The sequence below is a fragment of the Oncorhynchus masou genome, chromosome 13 (genome assembly GCF_036934945.1).
Source record: "Oncorhynchus masou masou isolate Uvic2021 chromosome 13, UVic_Omas_1.1, whole genome shotgun sequence".
Lineage (NCBI taxonomy): Eukaryota > Metazoa > Chordata > Actinopteri > Salmoniformes > Salmonidae > Oncorhynchus > Oncorhynchus masou.
Genome location: NC_088224.1, coordinates 16,768,132 through 16,785,395, shown reverse-complemented (window position 1 = coordinate 16,785,395; position 17,264 = coordinate 16,768,132). Strand labels below are relative to the sequence as shown.

Genomic DNA, 17,264 nt, shown 5'->3' with positions numbered 1-17,264 from the left:
TTAATCCACCTGGCATGTCAGATTTCAATTCAGCTTTTCGGCAAAAGCATAACAAGCATTTATGTAAGAACATCTCTCTCAGTAGACAAAAAATTACAAACACTCGCAGCCAAGTAGATTGGTCACGAAAGTCAGAAAAGCAATAGATTAAATCGCTTACCATTGATGATCTTTGGATGTTTGCACTCACGAGACTCCCAGTTACACAATAAATGTTCCTTTTGTTCCATAAAGATTATATCCAAAATACCTCCATTTGTTTGGCGCGTTATATTCAGAAATCCACAGGCTCAAGCTGTCACGAGATCGCAGACGAAAATTCCAAATAGTATCCGTAATGTCCACTGAAACATGTCAAACGTTTTTTATAATCAATCCTCAGGTTGTTTTTAAAATATATAATAGATAATATATCAACCGGGACTGTCACTTTTTCAATAGGAGAGGGAGAGGCAATGGCTGCCCCACTCTGTTGCGCAAGCAAAACTCTGCGAACACCCAGCTATCCACTGACGTGATGTTATCTTTCTCGCTCATTTTTCAAAATAAAAGCCTGAAACTATGTCTAAAGACTGTTGACACCCTGAGGAAGCCATAGGAAAAGGAATCTGGTTGATATCTCTTTAAATGGAGGCAAGGCATCCAATGGAACAGAGAGCTTTCAGGAAAACAGCACTTCTTGGTTTGATTTTCTTCAGGTTTTCGCCTGCAATATCAGTTCTGTTATACTCACAGACAATATTTTGACAGTTTTGGAAACTTTATGCATATTCTAGTTTCTGGGCCTGAGAAATAGGCAGTTTCAAATGGGTACGTTTTTTTAGCCAAAAATGAAAATCCTGCCCCCTACACTCAAGAAGTTAACAAAGAGCTGCAGTTAGTTTCAGAGTGGGTGGCAAGGAATAAGTTATCCCTAAATATTTCTAAAACTAAAAGCATTGTATTTAGGACAAAACATTCACTAAACCCTAAACCTCAACTAAATCTTGTAATAAATAATGTGGAAATTGAGCAAGTTAAGATGACTAAACTGCTTGGAGTAACCCTAGATTGTAAACTGTCATGGTCTAAACATATTGATACAGTAGTAGCTAAGATTGGGAGAAGTCTGTCCATAATAAAGCGATGCTCTGCCTTCGTAACAACACTATCAACAAGGCAGGTCCTACAGGCCCTAGATTTGTCGTACCTTGACTACTGTTCAGTCATTTGGTCAGGTGCCACAAAAAAGGACTTAAGAAAATTGTAATTTACTCAGAACAGGTCAGCACAGCTGGCCCTTGGATGTACACAGAGAGCTAACATTAATAATATGCATGTCAATCTCTCCTGGTTCAAAGTGGAGGAGAGATTGACTTCATCACTACGTATTTATGACGGCAGGTAGTCTAGTGGTTAGACTGTTGGGCCAGTAACCAAAATGTTGCTAGATCGAATCCCCAAGCTGACAAGGTAAAAATCTGTCGTTCTGCCGTGAACAAGGCAGTTAACCCACTGTTCCTAGGCTGTCGTTGTAAATAAGAATGTGTTCTTAACTGACTTGCCTAGTTAAATAAAGGTTATTTAAAAAAAGAGAGGTATCGACATGTTGAAGGCACCAAGCTGTCTGTCTAAACTACTGGCACACAGCTCAGACACCCATGCATACCCCACAAGACATGGCACACAGCTCGGACACCCATGCATACCCCACAAGACATGCCACAAGAGGTCTCTTCACAATCCCCCAGTTCAGAACAGACTATGGGAGGCGCTCAGTACTACATAAAGCCATGACTACATGGAACTCTATTTCACTCTATATTTCACTGATGCAAGCAGTAAAAACAGATTAAAAAACACCTTATGGAACAGTGGGGACTGTGAAGCAGCACAGACAAACACACACACACGATAACATACGCACTATAGACACATGGATTTAGTACTGTAGATATGTGGTAGTCCTGGCAGCAGCTAATGGGGATCCATAATAAATACAAACATACAATTCACAGTCTCTTATGAACAGTTGATGTTGAGATGCGTCTGTACTTAAACTCTGTGAAGGATTTATTTGGACTGCAATCGGAGGTACAGTTAGCTCTAATGAACTTATCCTCTGCAGCAGAGGTAACCGTGGATCTTCCTGTCCTGTGTCTGTCCTCATGAGAGCCAGTTTCAACATTGTGCTTGATGTTTTTTGCGACTGCACTTGAATAAACTTTCAAAGTTCTTGAAATGTTCCGCATTGATTGACTTTCACGTCTTAAAGTGGACTCTTGTTTCTCTTTGCTTATTTGAGCTGTTCTTGCCATAATATGAACTTGGTATTTGACCATATAGGGCTATCTTTTGTATACCACCCCTACCTTGTCACAACACAACTGATTGGCTCAAACACATTAACTCCACAAATTAACTTTTAACAAGGCTCACTTGTTAATTGAAATGCATTCTAAATCAGCTGGTTGAGAGAATGCCAAGATTGTGCAAAGCTGTCATCAAGGCGACTTTGAAGAATCTCAAATATAAGATAAATTTTGATTTGTTTAACATTTTGTTTTGGTTACTACATGATTCCATATGTGTTATTTCATAGTTTTGACGTCTTCACTATTAACCTACAATGTAGAAAATAGTAAAAATCAAGAAAAACCCTTGAATGAGTAGGTGTGTCCAAACGTTTGACTGGTACTGTAGATAGGTAGCACATAGTTAATATAATGGCAAGTTAGTTGGCTACTAATGCATCAAGCGTTAGTTAGCTAGCTAAAATACCGGTACATACTGATGTAATGAAATGCTATGTGGTTCGTAAGGATAGCGTAGCTAACAAATTGTCAGCCAATATAACGTGCAAGGTAACTTATTTTCTTAACATTTGTCTGGCTATCTCATTGTGGAGCTAGAGGAGTTAGAGCCCTGTCTATGTTCATAGATAAGATGAGAACACCCCTCCAGCTAGGATGGAGTCTGTCACTCCTCAGCAAGCCAGGCTTGGTCTTGTTTTTGGGTGAGTCCCAGAAAGAGGGCCAATTATTTCCAAATTCTATCTTTTGGCAGGGGCAGAAAACAGTTTTCAACCAAAGATTGAGTTGTGAGACTCCACCTAACTGGTAGGGGTCCAGAGAGAACTACTCGATGCCGACATCTTTGTAGCTGATTTACACGCTGAAGCTATGTTGCGCTTGGTGACCTCTGATTGTTTCATCCTAAAATCGTTGGTGCCGACATGGATAACAATATCCCTATACTCTATACACTCGCCAATTTTAGCCTTAGCCAGCACCATCTTCAGATTAGCCTTAATGTCGGTAGCCCTGCCCCCTGGTAAACAGTGTATGATCGTTGGATTATTCTTTTTAGTCTAATACTACCGATAACGGAGTCGCCAATGACTAGGGTGTTCAATTTGTCAGAGCTAATGGTGGGAGAGAAATGTATGTTACCTTTTCCTTGACTGGAAGATATCAGACACAGGGTATCACACAGTCTTTAACAGCAAACAATTCACATCTATTAAGGTTTAGGCAAAGACCAAAAATATTTATCACATCGACTGCACTAGTAATCTGCTCAGCATCTTTCAAAAAGAGGTTGGTGTCATCTGCAAGCTGAATTGTGATAATATCTCTGTCAGCAATTGAAATCCCTTGTATATCGCTGGATTTGACAAAACTTGCAAGAAGCTGGGTTGCAAGCAGGAAGAGAAGGCGAAATTGGGCAACCTTGCCCAATTCCTCTTTTCAAATCAAATCTAGGAGAAGTGCCATGTTGTAATTTAATGGAAGAGTTCCCATTCATTTTAAGAGTTTTTATAGTACTACAAAATAATTCCCCAAAACCACATTTCTCGAGGGAGAAATAAAAGTCTAAGAAGACAATGAAACTATCTTTGAATATTAGATCAGAATATTCAATAAGGTCTAACACCAGTCGGATATTATTAGATACAGTATACAGTACCAGTCAAAAGTTTGGACACACCTACTCATTCCAGGGTTTTTCTTAATTTTTAAAACTATTTTCTACATTGTAGAATAATAGGGAAGACATCAAAACTATGAAACAACACATATGAAATATGTCAGCCATCTATCATCAAAAATCAGATGAGAGAGCAGTGACGCAAGTGTTTGCTTGCACAATAATGTTTTATCTTTTTGCGTTCTCCATCTTGTGCGCATTCGACTTTTGGACGATTTGCCTCCATACAATAGAGGACTTTAAAAAAAATGTGTTTAGCTCGCTACACAATTAATGTAGGAAACCAACGGTGGATGCACAGTACACTCGTGGATGCACAGTACACTGGTGGATGCACAGTACACTGTTGGATGCACAGTACACTGGTGGATGCACAGTACACTGGTGGATGCACAGTACACTGGTGGATGCACAGTACACTGTTGGATGCACAGTACACTGGTGGATGCACAGTACACTGGTGGATGCACAGTACACTGGTGGATGCACAGTACACTGGTGGATGCACAGTACACTGTTGGATGCACAGTACACTGGTGGATGCACAGTACACTGGTGGATGCACAGTACACTGGTGGATGCACAGTACACTGTTGGATGCACAGTACACTGGTGGATGCACAGTACACTGGTGGATGCACAGTACACTGTTGGATGCACAGTACACTGGTGGATGCACAGTACACTGGTGGATGCACAGTACACTGGTGGATGCACAGTACACTGGTGGATGCACAGTACACTGGTGGATGCACAGTACACTGTTGGATGCACAGTACACTGGTGGATGCACAGTACACTGGTGGATGCACAGTACACTGGCGAAAAACTGAAAATACTTATTGATCAGAGATGGACTGGCCTCCTCGCCACGGTTTCAATCATTTTGGAAATCAAGTGACAACATCACAAAGATGCTCGGTGAAATCGCATCTACTTGTGCATATGGCACAGATATGAGACTTGAGGCCACAGGCTTATTGAAAGCAGTGTCAGAGCCGTGCTTTACCACGCGGTGTACAAAATGACAGTTGTGTATATGGCTGTATTTCAGCTAAGCCTACATTTGTGTACATGTTGCAGTAGTATAAGACTAATAGCGTGTGTAGCCCAACTAAAAGAAGTAGGCAAACAATCACTCTGTTCATTGTATGTAATGTATGTATACTTTGTTAAAACCCCGCTGTCTGTATCATGTCTCTAAGTGTTGTCTATCACTAGCAGAACCGTATCACATGAGTATGTGCAAATGTACGTGGCGAATGAAGTTGATTCTGATTAATTTGCATTACACAAAGGGATAGACTATGGTAAAAGGGACATCAATACCATGAAAATGACAAATAGCCTACTTTTTGTCTCGTCCCTGCTCTCTTGCTATAGCTTGTGTGTGTGTGTTGCTCTCTGAATGGGCATTTACTCTTATTTGCGGCAGATTCGAATGGGCTACTGACAGGAAATTTCACATCAGCTATGAAAATATGTGTAACAGATGTATATCGTACTCTCCTTGCGTTGTGTTTTCTCCAAATAAATCACATCAGCCAGTGGTCCCAGTTGAGCATCATTTATTTCTGTTACTGTTGTTAAATGGGAAACAGCACGTTAGTTGTGCAGGGCTTAAAGATATTGATGGATGTCAATGGCAAAATCCTTTGCATCACATTTTCATACTGGGAAGACCTGACGTTCGCGATCTCTCCCTATCTGCAAGCGGGGCCAATCACAACACACCTTATTGTCATCAGAGTTGTACCAACCAATAAGAATGCTTGAACATTAAATATACATTTCTTTAGAGGCAAGTGGAAACATAACCAGCCCTGTTACATTCTCCCTGCTGAATTACACTTGCATACTACAAAGAATCAAAATGAGGTATGCAATACATTGCAATACATATGTCACCAAATATTCCAGTGCAAAGACTATTCTCTAGAGAGAATTCGGGGAATTCAAAGAACCCGTAGGAAAACATGCCGATTACACGTTCAGTACACTCAGTGACAATAAGAACCCCAAACAGAAAAACCTTGGCCTACATGACTTCTGACCTATTACCTCCATGGGGTCTCTTGAAAGTAAAAATAAATATATATAAAAGGGCTACAGACTTGGATTCTACACCCACACAGGTATTCTAATGAATTCTATATGAAAAACCCTCTGTGTCTGCATAGTCTCTGTGAGTCTCACTGGGCGTTTCCTAACCCGACCAGCCCCGGACCTGACAGTCCTAATAGAGTTATCATTACGTTTAACCTGTTCAACTACAACCACCATTGGTGGGTTACTGTCCACAATCGGTGGGTAGTCAAGGTCAAGGGTTCTGTGGCTGTTGCTGGAACTGGTGCCACCAGCGGCATCTTCAGAATACCTTTCTTCCTCAGAGGGTTCGGACATTTCTTCTCCAAAGGTTAGCTCTGACATGCTTGTGCCACCAGTGGCACCCTCAGAATGTGATGAGTTCTGAGGATACCTCGCCAGTGACCCATCTTCCAGCACATCTGGGGTCTTTTTCAGAGGGCTCCGACTGTGTTTCCTCTGAGGTCTGTTCTGATACCCAGACACTAGTCCCCTCACCGATGCCCATTTCTGGTATATCGTTCATGGATGAGTCCTCAATCTCCTTACTCGGAACCTCACGGTCTCCCGTATTAGGTGTCTCCAAGGCAGTGTCAGGGAGAGGCAAGAAGTTTACAGGCATTATCAGATTACGGTGGATCGTTTTCTCCTGTCCCCGGTCGACATGTTCTGTATCTTGCAGATGTGGATGTCACTATTCTTCTCCGTAACAATATAGAGGTTGTTCTCCCAATGATCCGCCAGCTTCCTCTTTCCAAGTTCACCCTTATTTGGCAGCAGCACCCGGTCACCGACCTCCACTGGAGCTCCTCTGATGTGATGCCTCTTCAGCCGTTTGGTTGCAGACACTTGTACCGTCTCCATGGCCTCCCTCAGGCCTCTTGTCAGGGACTTGATGTGCTCGTCATAGTCTACAACCTCTGAGTATTGCAGCACCGTACCAAACATCATGTCGACAGGCAGACGTGGGGTTCTCCCAAACATCAACTGGAAAGGGGCGTGGCCCGTGGTTTCATGGACTGTACAGTTGTAGGCGAAGGTCAACAACTTCAGCTTCTGGGGCCACCTGTGCTTCGCTCTCGTAGGTAAAGCCCTGATCATGTTTCCCAGCGTTCTATTGAACCTTTCGACTCCCCCGTTCCCCATCGGATGGTAGGGAGTTGTGTGCTACTTCTGGACTCCTGCAGCACTCAACAACTCAGCAATCAATTATACTTTCAAAGTTGTCCCCTTGGTCAGAGTGGATACGACGAGGAAAACCATGCACACAGAAGATGTTGTTCCACAGCTGAAGGGCCACTGCTTTAGCTGATTGGTTCAGACACAAGAAGGCATTGGCCATCTTAGTAAAATGATCAATGATGACCAGAACATCCAAGAACTTGTTGTTGGAGTCTTCAGCATATCAGAATTTCACACACACCAACTCAAGGGGCTCAGTCGTGATGATGTTCTCCAGTGGAGCTCTGGCCTCTGACCTTACTGAACACACACCTCTTGCAGGTCTTGACATACTCTCTCACATCCGACTCCAGACCATGCCAGAAGAACCTCTGTCTCGTCAAGTACAACGTCCGCTGTTGCCCCTGATGACCGGCTTCATCGTGGACACCCTTCAAAACTGTCGCCCTCATTGAGGTGGGTACTACATACTAGTACGTCTTCCTCTTTGACAGCAAACGTTTGGTAACGCGATATAGTACACCCATTTTCAGAGTGAGCTTCTCCCAGGTCTTCAGAATCCGCAGAGCCTCGATTGGTTCATGGCCACGTTCCCTCCTAGAAGGTCTTCGGCCCCTGTCCAAGTAGAAGACAACTCTGGCGAGTGCATCATCCTGGCACTGCTTTGATATCAGGTCGTCACGGGACAGCACTCTCACATCTGACATCTCAGATGGCACCAGTGACTGAGTGAGCTGAGGCAGTAGCAGCGCACAGTTCTGTAGACCAGCCTCCCCTTGCGACTTCAGGACTGCTAACACCGCTTCCTTTGACAGAGAACCAGGAGAAGGATAGGAGGTAGTTTGGCAGTCCATGACAATTTCACAGACATCTGCCTCAATTGACGATGTGCAGCTTTCGAGGTTGAATGGGTGGTTCGACCAGTGGAACACATCTTGCACCTTCTCAGCATGTACTGTACTCCCGCAGCTTCTTCCAGCAAGGCCTTGTATGGAACCCTTGTGATACGGTGGAGAATGCTCAGCTGCACAAAAGGCTGTCTACTGAGTGCATCAGCAATGACATTTTTGGGACCGGGGATGTACTTGATGTCAAACTCGAATGGAGCGAGTTTAGCAACCCATCTCTGTTCACAGGCGTCCAATTTGGGCTTGGACAGGATGTACGTTAATGGGTTGTTGTCTGTCCATACAGTAAAAGGCTTGCCCCTTAGCCAATGACTAAACTTCTCACAGATGGCCCAGCATAAAGCAAAAAACTCTAACCTATGGGCAGGATACTTTGACTGCGCATAAGTAAGTGATTTGCTAGCGAATGCTATGGTTCTGGTTGCAGACCCATCTTCTGACACCTGGGAGAGGACAGCACCTAATCCATTACTAGATGTGTCTACAGACAGCAAGAAAGGTCTACTAAAATCAGGATGGGCTAGCATGACCTGATCGAGGAGAGCTTGTTTCAACTGACTAAAGGCCTGTTTGCACTCACCAGTCCAGTCTGCTGCTGTGAGTTTCCTATGTATTCCTCTCTTCCTCTTGCCTTTCCCATGGCGTGGTGCCTTCGTCCCAGTTGTCAGCCCATGCAGCGGCTTAGTGATGGTGGAGCACCCCTCAATGAACTGCTGGTAATAGACTATCATTCCAAGAAAGGACTGAATCTTCCCCTGGGAGGGCACGTCCGTGTTATCCTCCATGAGATCCTTCTCTGTCATCCCTGCAATAGCCTTCACTTTTTCTGGGTCTGTGACCACACCTCCTTCACTGATGACATGCCCAAAGAACCGCACTGACCTCTTCATGAAATGGCATTTCTATGGAGACAATTTCAGATTATGGCCTTTGAGACGCTCAAAAACTGATTCCAAGCGTTGCAATTCAAGTTCTTCAGTCAGGGCAAAAACCAGCATATCGTCCAGGTAGCATAGAAGGCAAAAAAAAAAATTAGCCCCAAAAATGCTCAACATCATCCTCATGAATGTAGCTGGGCTATTGCATAGTCCTTGTGGAAGATGGTTATATTCATATAACCCAAAAGGAGAAGTGAAGGCTGTACACTTCTTGTCATCTTCATGCACCTCCACATTGTAGTAGCCTGAGGTCAAATCCATTGTAGAGAAGAAGGCATTGCCACCCAGGGCCACCAGAGCATCATCTTGGTGAGGTAGAGGGTGAGCATCCTTTACGATGCGAGCATTGAGCCATCGGAAGTCTGTACACAGTCTCAGATCGCCAGACTTCTTCCAGACCAGCACGAGCAGGGAGGCATTCTCACTGCTGGATTTTTTGATTATCTCTCACTCTTCCATCTCATCCAAGGCCTGCCTGAGCTTGTCATAATGTTTAGGGGAGAGCCTATGGTAAGGTAGCCTAAAAGGCTGATGCGATGGACATATCCAGAAGCCTTCCCGCAATCTAGTTTGTGCCGTGAGAAGATAGACTCGGAGCGGGCTATTAGCTGAACTAGGCTGGCCTTACACTGTTGTGACAAATGAGTTGCGACAATGTCAATGTCACCTAGTCCTAACTCGTGCAACACCTCACTTGTTACTCTGTGCGGTTTGACGGCACGGTCGAGCTATCTCCACTACCATTGTCAAAGTCTGGATTGTTATCCATTTTGTGTACCTGCTGCACCAGGGGAACCGGTTCGACAGTGGGCCTATCTATATCGTCAGTGTCAAAGTCCTCTAATGCCATGCAAGGAAAAACATCCGCTATCTTGGCGTTGCGTCTCACTGTTACTGGCTTTGGTGAGGGATTGATAACTTTGACAGGGAACCAGCCATTGCTTCACAATGTCGCTATTGTTCTCCCCACGAGAATTTTTTTCGGTCTTGAGCGTGCCCTCGTAGGCTCAATAACGACAGCACTGCCCGCGGATACATTTTAAGGCGTACACAGCCGGCCCCAGACTAAATGTTCCTGCATGGGCTCCAATGTGACCGCCCGCTTCAGCCTTACCGTGCCCACTCTTTCTGGCACTTCGGTTCCTTTCCATCTCTCTACATTTGCCAGCAGACGGAACAGTTTGTCTTCTCCATTGTGTTCAGATGATGACATCTTCTCCCAGAAGTCACCGGTCGTCTTCAGCTCCCTGATGAGGTGTTTTATCACGTTGCTGCCTAGGATGAGCTCATCACGTTGGCCATCCACTACTAGAACAGGGACAGAGACACTGCTGCCATACACCGACATATTAAATTCACACACACCTACAGGCTTGGTCTTCAACTCCCCCGCAGCCAACCAACACCACTTCAGTCGGTCTGAGGGAGCCACTCTTGAGCACCCCTAATTTCTCAAGGCATGGCACCACTGTTGAGCTCAATGTGCATGCCATAGAACCTTTGTCAATCCTACCGCTCACCTCTATAACATCCCCCAGAAACACACTAGTATAGAAGAGTTCATCGTTGTGGAGCACTCTCTGTGTATTTTGCATAATGACTTTTTCGTTCGACTTGACTTCATCACAAACACTTGAATATATTGACTCTAAATCTACACCACTATCTGATTGAGGCACCTCACAAGGCCCAGCACTTCTCCCCACCCTGTGCAGGCCAGCTAGTTTTCCCTGCCGCTGTGTCGTGTTGCTGTTTGACGGAGCGACGAAAGTTACCGATGAAGTGCGAGGACATTCTTGACATGTGTGCCCAGCTGCATAACAGAGGAAGCAGAGTTGGTGTGAATAACAATGATCCATTGTGCTGTGATTCGCATCCCCACACACTTTGCATTGCAAAGACGGGTTCTCCCTTCTCCTGGGCCTCCTCTGGAAATGGTTATCATAGCCGCCTACAGGTTGCTGTGGCCTCTGCTCCAAGACCCGTTTAAGCATGCCCATCACACGATCCAATGCCTTGGATGAGCCATTAATCAACCTTCTGTCCCACCCCATCTCCCATAGACTTTGATTCCAAACAAGAGGACATATTTTCACCTATGGAGTAACCTATCTGCTTAACAATGCCTGCCAGGAAATCCATAGACAGAACCTCCTTCCTAGGATAAGGTGAAACTGGCTCGAATGCACTGAGTTGAGGTAGCTCTAAATCATGTGGAAAGCGCACACTTGCCTGTGTAGTTGGTCTGGCCAGAGGTGTGGAAGTAACTGGAAAAATAGCTGCCCCCCTACCCACTGGCAGTGAAGGGTTAAACATGAGAACTCCCCTACCTCTCCCAAAACTTTCCATTTAAAAAACAATATTAAAAAAAAAGATTAATATTTTTTTTTATGTAAATATTACGTTTAAAAAGATATCACAATCAATATGAACACTTCTATAACATTAGCTTGAACATAATGCATTCAAAATAAAAGTTCAGTAGTAGTTGTCTAACAAGACCAAGAATCAACACAGAAAAGTAACATTCATAAATAGTTGTCGCCACCGTGTGGTAGAAAATGGCGTCGCCCTTACGTTAATTGGCTTCGGAAGGTTACGAGCGTAACAGCACAATTACATCAGTAAATAATCATACCATCACCACATACAAGTAACAAACAGTATATTATATTCCCCACTCAGTCATGCTACCAGGAGCTCCCTGAGAATTCCACTTGTGCAGAATGAGAAACCTAGGCCTCTGGCGTGCACCAGCAACCACAGTACTTCTTCAAGCCGGGTCTCCGATCCCTCCAAGTGACGTCTGGCGAAGACAAGAAGACGAGTCACGGCACCAGAGTAACAGATGTATATGAACTCCTTGCATTGTGTTTTCTCCAAATAAATCACATCAGCCAGTGGTCCCAGTTGAGCATCATTTATTTCCATTGCTGTTGTTAAATGGGAAACAGCACGTTAGTTGTGCAGGGCTTAAAGATATTGATGGCTGTCAATGGCAAAATCCTGTGCATCACATTTTCATACTGGGAAAACCTGACGTTCGCCATCTCCCCCTATCTGCAAGCGGGGCCAATCACAACACACCTTATTGTCATCAGAGTTGAACCAACCAATAAGAATGCTTGAACATTAAATACACATTTCTTTAGAGGCAAGTGGAAACATAACCAACCCTGTTACATATGCTCTTAGTTTGATTTAGTTTGCTTTCCTGAAACTATTCCACAGAAAATATTGCGCATCTGTAGAATTGGCGGCTGTAGGTAACACGCATGCATACACAAAAAAATAGGGGTTCAACAAGAGGTATTCTAAAATTCTCAAAGTTCTTCGAAGAACATTAGGGTTCGTGGCACTGAAAATTGCCCTTAAAAGATTCTTCCAAGATCCCCATAGGAGGTGGGGTTCATTGAGGAACCTTCTTAGTTGGCGGGGGTTCCTAAAGGAACCTAACTGCCCAACTGAAACATTGGGATTTGAATTTGAAAGGACAGCAGGTGCAGGCACTTAACTGAAAAATGTCAAGATCTCAATTTAAGGTAAGTTTTATCCCTTACAGTGCCTTGCGAAAGTATTCAGCCCCCTTGAACTTTGCAACCTTTTGCCACATTTCAGGCTTCAAACATAAAGATATAAAACTGTATTTTTTTGTGAAGAATCAACAACAAGTGGGACACAATCATGAAGTGGAAGGACATTTATTGGATATTTCAAACTTTTTTAACAAATCAAAAACTGAAAAATTGGCCGTGCAAAATTATTCAGCCCCTTTACTTTCAGTGCAGCAAACTCTCTCCAGAAGTTCAGTGAGGATCTCTGAATGATCCAATGTTGACCTAAAGGACTAATGATGATAAATACAATCCACCTGTGTGTAATCAAGTCTCCATATAAATGCACCTGCACTGTGATAGTCTCAGAGGTCCGTTAAAAGCGCAGAGAGCATCATGAAGAACAAGGAACACACCAGGCAGGTCCAAGATACTGTTGTGAAGAAGTTTAAAGCCGGATTTGGATACAAAAAGATTTCCCAAGCTTTAAACATCCCAAGAAGCACTGTGCAAGCGATAATATTGAAATGGAAGGAGTATCAGACCACTGCAAATCTACCAAGACCTGGCCGTCCCTCTAAACTTTCAGCTCATACAAGGAGAAGACTGATCAGAGATGCAGCCAAGAGGCCCATGATCACTCTGGATGAACTGCAGAGATCTACAGCTGAGGTGGGAGACTCTGTCCATAGGACAACAATCAGTCGTATATTGCTCAAATCTGGCCTTTATGGAAGAGTGGCAAGAAGAAAGCCATTTCTTAAAGATATCCATAAAAAGTGTTGTTTAAAGAATGCCACAAGCCACCTGGGAGACACACGAAACATGTGGAAGAAGGTGCTCTGGTCAGATGAAACCAAAATTGAACTTTTTGGCAACAATGCAAAATGTTATGTTTGGCGTAAAAGCAACACAGCTCATCACCTTGAACACACCTTCCCCACTGTCAAACATGGTGGTGGCAGCATCATGGTTTGGGCCTGCTTTTCTTCGCAGGGACAGGGAAGATGGTTGAAATTGATGGGAAGATGGATGGAGCCAAATACAGGACCATTCTGGAAGAAAACCTGATGGAGTCTGCAAAAGACCTGAGACTGGGACGGAGATTTGTCTTCCAACAAGACAATGATCCAAAACATAAAGCAAAATCTACAATGGAATGGTTCAAAAATAAACATATCCAGGTGTTAGAATGGCCAAGTCAAAGTCCAGACCTGAATCCAATCGAGAATCTGTGGAAAGAACTGAAAACTGCTGTTCACAAATGCTCTCCATCCAACCTCACTGAGCTTGAGCTGTTTTGCAAGGAGGAATGGGAAAAAAATTCAGTCTCTCGATGTTCAAAACTGATAGAGACATACCCCAAGCGACTTACAGCTGTAATCGCAGCAAAAGTTATTAACTTAAGGGGGCTGAATAATTTTGCACGCCCAATTTTTCAGTTTTTGATTTGTTAAAAAAGTTTGAAATATCCAATCAATGTCGTTCCACTTCATGATTGTGTCCCACTTGTTGTTGATTCTTCACAAAAAAATACAGTTTTATATCTTTATGTTTGAAGCCTGAAATGTGGCAAAAGGTCGCAAAGTTCAAGGGGGCCGAATACTTTCGCAAGGCACTGTATGTGTATGAAAACCATCATCAAAACCATTTTTTTTCATTCACATTTACCACAAAAACCAAGTTATTAATCCTGTGTTGTGCATGTTTTGTTAAACATCTGTTTAATTACTATTTTGGGGATTCAAAGACTTCACCCTCCCTAAACCTCTGATGAATAACACAGGAAACCTGTTCGACCACCATGCACTGCAAAATCATTCTGGCTATGGATACAGAGAACATCAACACATTAACATCAACAGGCCAGAGGATAAACCCATTGGACATGGAGCTCACATTTAAAAAAAAAATTCTGCTTTGCCACTAAAATCAGAATAAACACTGACAACTAAAATATTGTGTTATTGTTATCCATATTATTATTATTATTATTATTAACAATGATAATTATAGGGCAGGGGGGTAGTTCAGATATTATCCCCAAAAGGTTCTTCAAAAGGTTTTCGGGAACTGTTTTCGGGAACTGCTCTGGGAACTTTTTCTTTTTAGAGTGTAGTCACAAATTCGACAGAAATGTAGCCTATAGTTCTAATTATGGAAGTTTAAGCTACACTCTAAAATTAGGGGTTTAACAAGGGTTCTTCTAAAATCCACTGAAAAATTGCCCCCCAAATGGTTCTTCCAAGATCCCCATAGGAGGTGGGGTTCATTGAGGAACCTCCTTAGTTGGTGGGGGTTCTTGCAAGAACCTAACTGCCCAACTGAAATGTTTGGATTTTAATTTGAAAGGACAGCAGGTGCAGGCACTTACCTGGTAAATATCTCAACTTTAGGCAAGGTTCGCCCCTTATATGAGCTAATTGATATTATTTTATGATGATACCATCTACATTTTAATATTTGTGCAAATCTTTCTAGAACAGATAATGGACACAATTCAATGGATATCAATAAACAAAGAGGTAAGAACATGTAGGCTATAAGAATATGTTGAAGGCTACCTGTATTGGGTGCAGATGAGTGAACTGCTCACTTGTGTGTCTGTGTCTGCAGGTATACAGACAAGGAGGCATGGAAAGGTATGTCAATTGGTATTGGTATGTTATGCAGATCACATTTACCATCTTCCTTCCTAACATCTTTAATAAATATCCCATAGGCCTCTATATTATCGACAAGGTATGTGTATGAAAACCATTATCAAAACAGTTTTGTTCATTCATATTCACCACAAAAACCAAGTTATTAATCCTGTTGTGGCATGTTTTGTTAATCATCTGTATAATGACATTTTTTTTGGATTCATAGACTTCACCCTCCCTCCACCTCTGATGAATAACACAGGAAACCTGTTCGACCACCATGCACTGCAAAATCATTCTGGCTATGGATACAGAGAACATCAACACATTAACATCAACGCGCCAGAGGATAAACCCATTGGACTTGGGGCTCTGCAGGGAGTTTACCTCATATTTACATGTTTTTTATTCTGCTTTGCCACTAAAATCATAATACACACTGACAACTAAAATATTGTGTTATTGTTATGTGTGTTGTTATTAGTATTAATAATAATAGGGGATGGGGGGCAGTTAAAAAAATGAACCCCAAAAGGTTCTTCTAAGATTGTTTGAGGAGCCATTAAAAGAATAACCCTTTCCAAGGGTTATTTGAAGAACTTATAAGGGTCCCCCACAGTTTCAATTTGAAGAACCCCTAACCTAAAGGATACTCCAGGAACCTTTTTAGTGTATGAAAAATAATCTTTGATAGCCTATAGAAGAAGAAGAATCATTGATAGACTATAGAAGAAGAAGAATCTTTGATAGCCTATAGAAGAAGAAGAATCTTTGATAGACTATAGAAGAAGAAGAATCTTTGATAGACTATAGAAGAAGAAGAATCTTTGATAGACTATAGAAGAAGAAGAATCTTTGATAGACTATAGAAGAAGAAGAATCTTTGATAGACTATAGAAGAAGAAAAATCTTTGATAGACTATAGAAGAAGAAGAATCTTTGATAGACTATAGAAGAAGAAGAATCTTTGATAGACTATAGAAGAAGAAGAATCTTTGATAGACTATAGAAGAAGAAGAATCTTTGATAGACTATAGAAGAAGAAGAATCTTTGATAGACTATAGAAGAATCTTTGATAGACTATAGAAGAATATTTGATAGACTATAGTGTTCATCCTGTCGCCATCTTATGGATGCAGCTATTTTTTACTGTATTTTATTTTAGTTAGTTTAGGAGTCAAATATTATAGTTTCCGTTTTTTTAACTGATTGAAAATGATTTTATTTCAGTTTACTAAATGTTTTTTTTTCATTATTTGTTTTCGTATCAGTTTTTGTTTACTACAATAACATTGATCTAAACCATTATTTGCTGGACACAACAGCAGTACAAGAAGGCCTGCCTCCGACCCGGCCACTAACCTAACCTAGGCCTATTTAATGACATCCTCGGGCACAATGGTTTCAATTTTATTATATCAGTTTTCACCGGTTGTGTTCAGGGCTAGGCCGAAAAGCACTGTCGATCTGTAATCTGTAAATGACTATGAGAGGAGCACCGATGCTTTCATCAATCCAATTTCATCAGATTAGTGCATATTACTTAAAATGTATACATTTTTTTGAGTATTCGAACAGAGCCAAAGACTTACCCTGTTCTGTCCCTCGTCTTCTTGGGTATATGGTGAACTGATTTTAGGCAACGTCTACGGGATCTGTTCTTAACTCATTAACCACTGAGCGGCGCTAAATCAACATTGCGTAAATTAAACTCGTGCAACAGCCGGCTCGCTCTCCGTCTGTGCTCCAGCAATTCGAGCCTGCGGGGATGAGGTTACCTAGAAGTCCACAGTGGGAGGAATGTAAACAGGTAGATTATCTTGTGTAGTGTACATGCAACACTGCTGCATACTTTTTCTAGAAGCCTTTGTGACCCAAATATCACAATTCTATTTGAATACAAAATGTTACTTTGATTATGCAAGATTAAATATTAGAAATTACTATTGTCAGAGGCAGTGGATGCATTGAAAAATGTGTTT

General features: G+C 42.3%; 1 protein-coding gene across 1 annotated transcript in view; it reads right to left on the bottom strand.

The window, feature by feature from the left end:
• The window catches only part of LOC135551805 (N-acetylneuraminate 9-O-acetyltransferase-like), a 36,149-nt gene extending 19,238 nt beyond the window's left edge, over nucleotides 1-16,911 (bottom strand). Inside the window, exon 1 of the mRNA XM_064983035.1 lies at nucleotides 16,875-16,911. The gene's annotated coding sequence lies outside the window, so the exon portion shown is untranslated. The remainder of the gene's footprint in view (nucleotides 1-16,874) is intronic.
• Nucleotides 16,912-17,264: the final 353 nt, after the last annotated feature.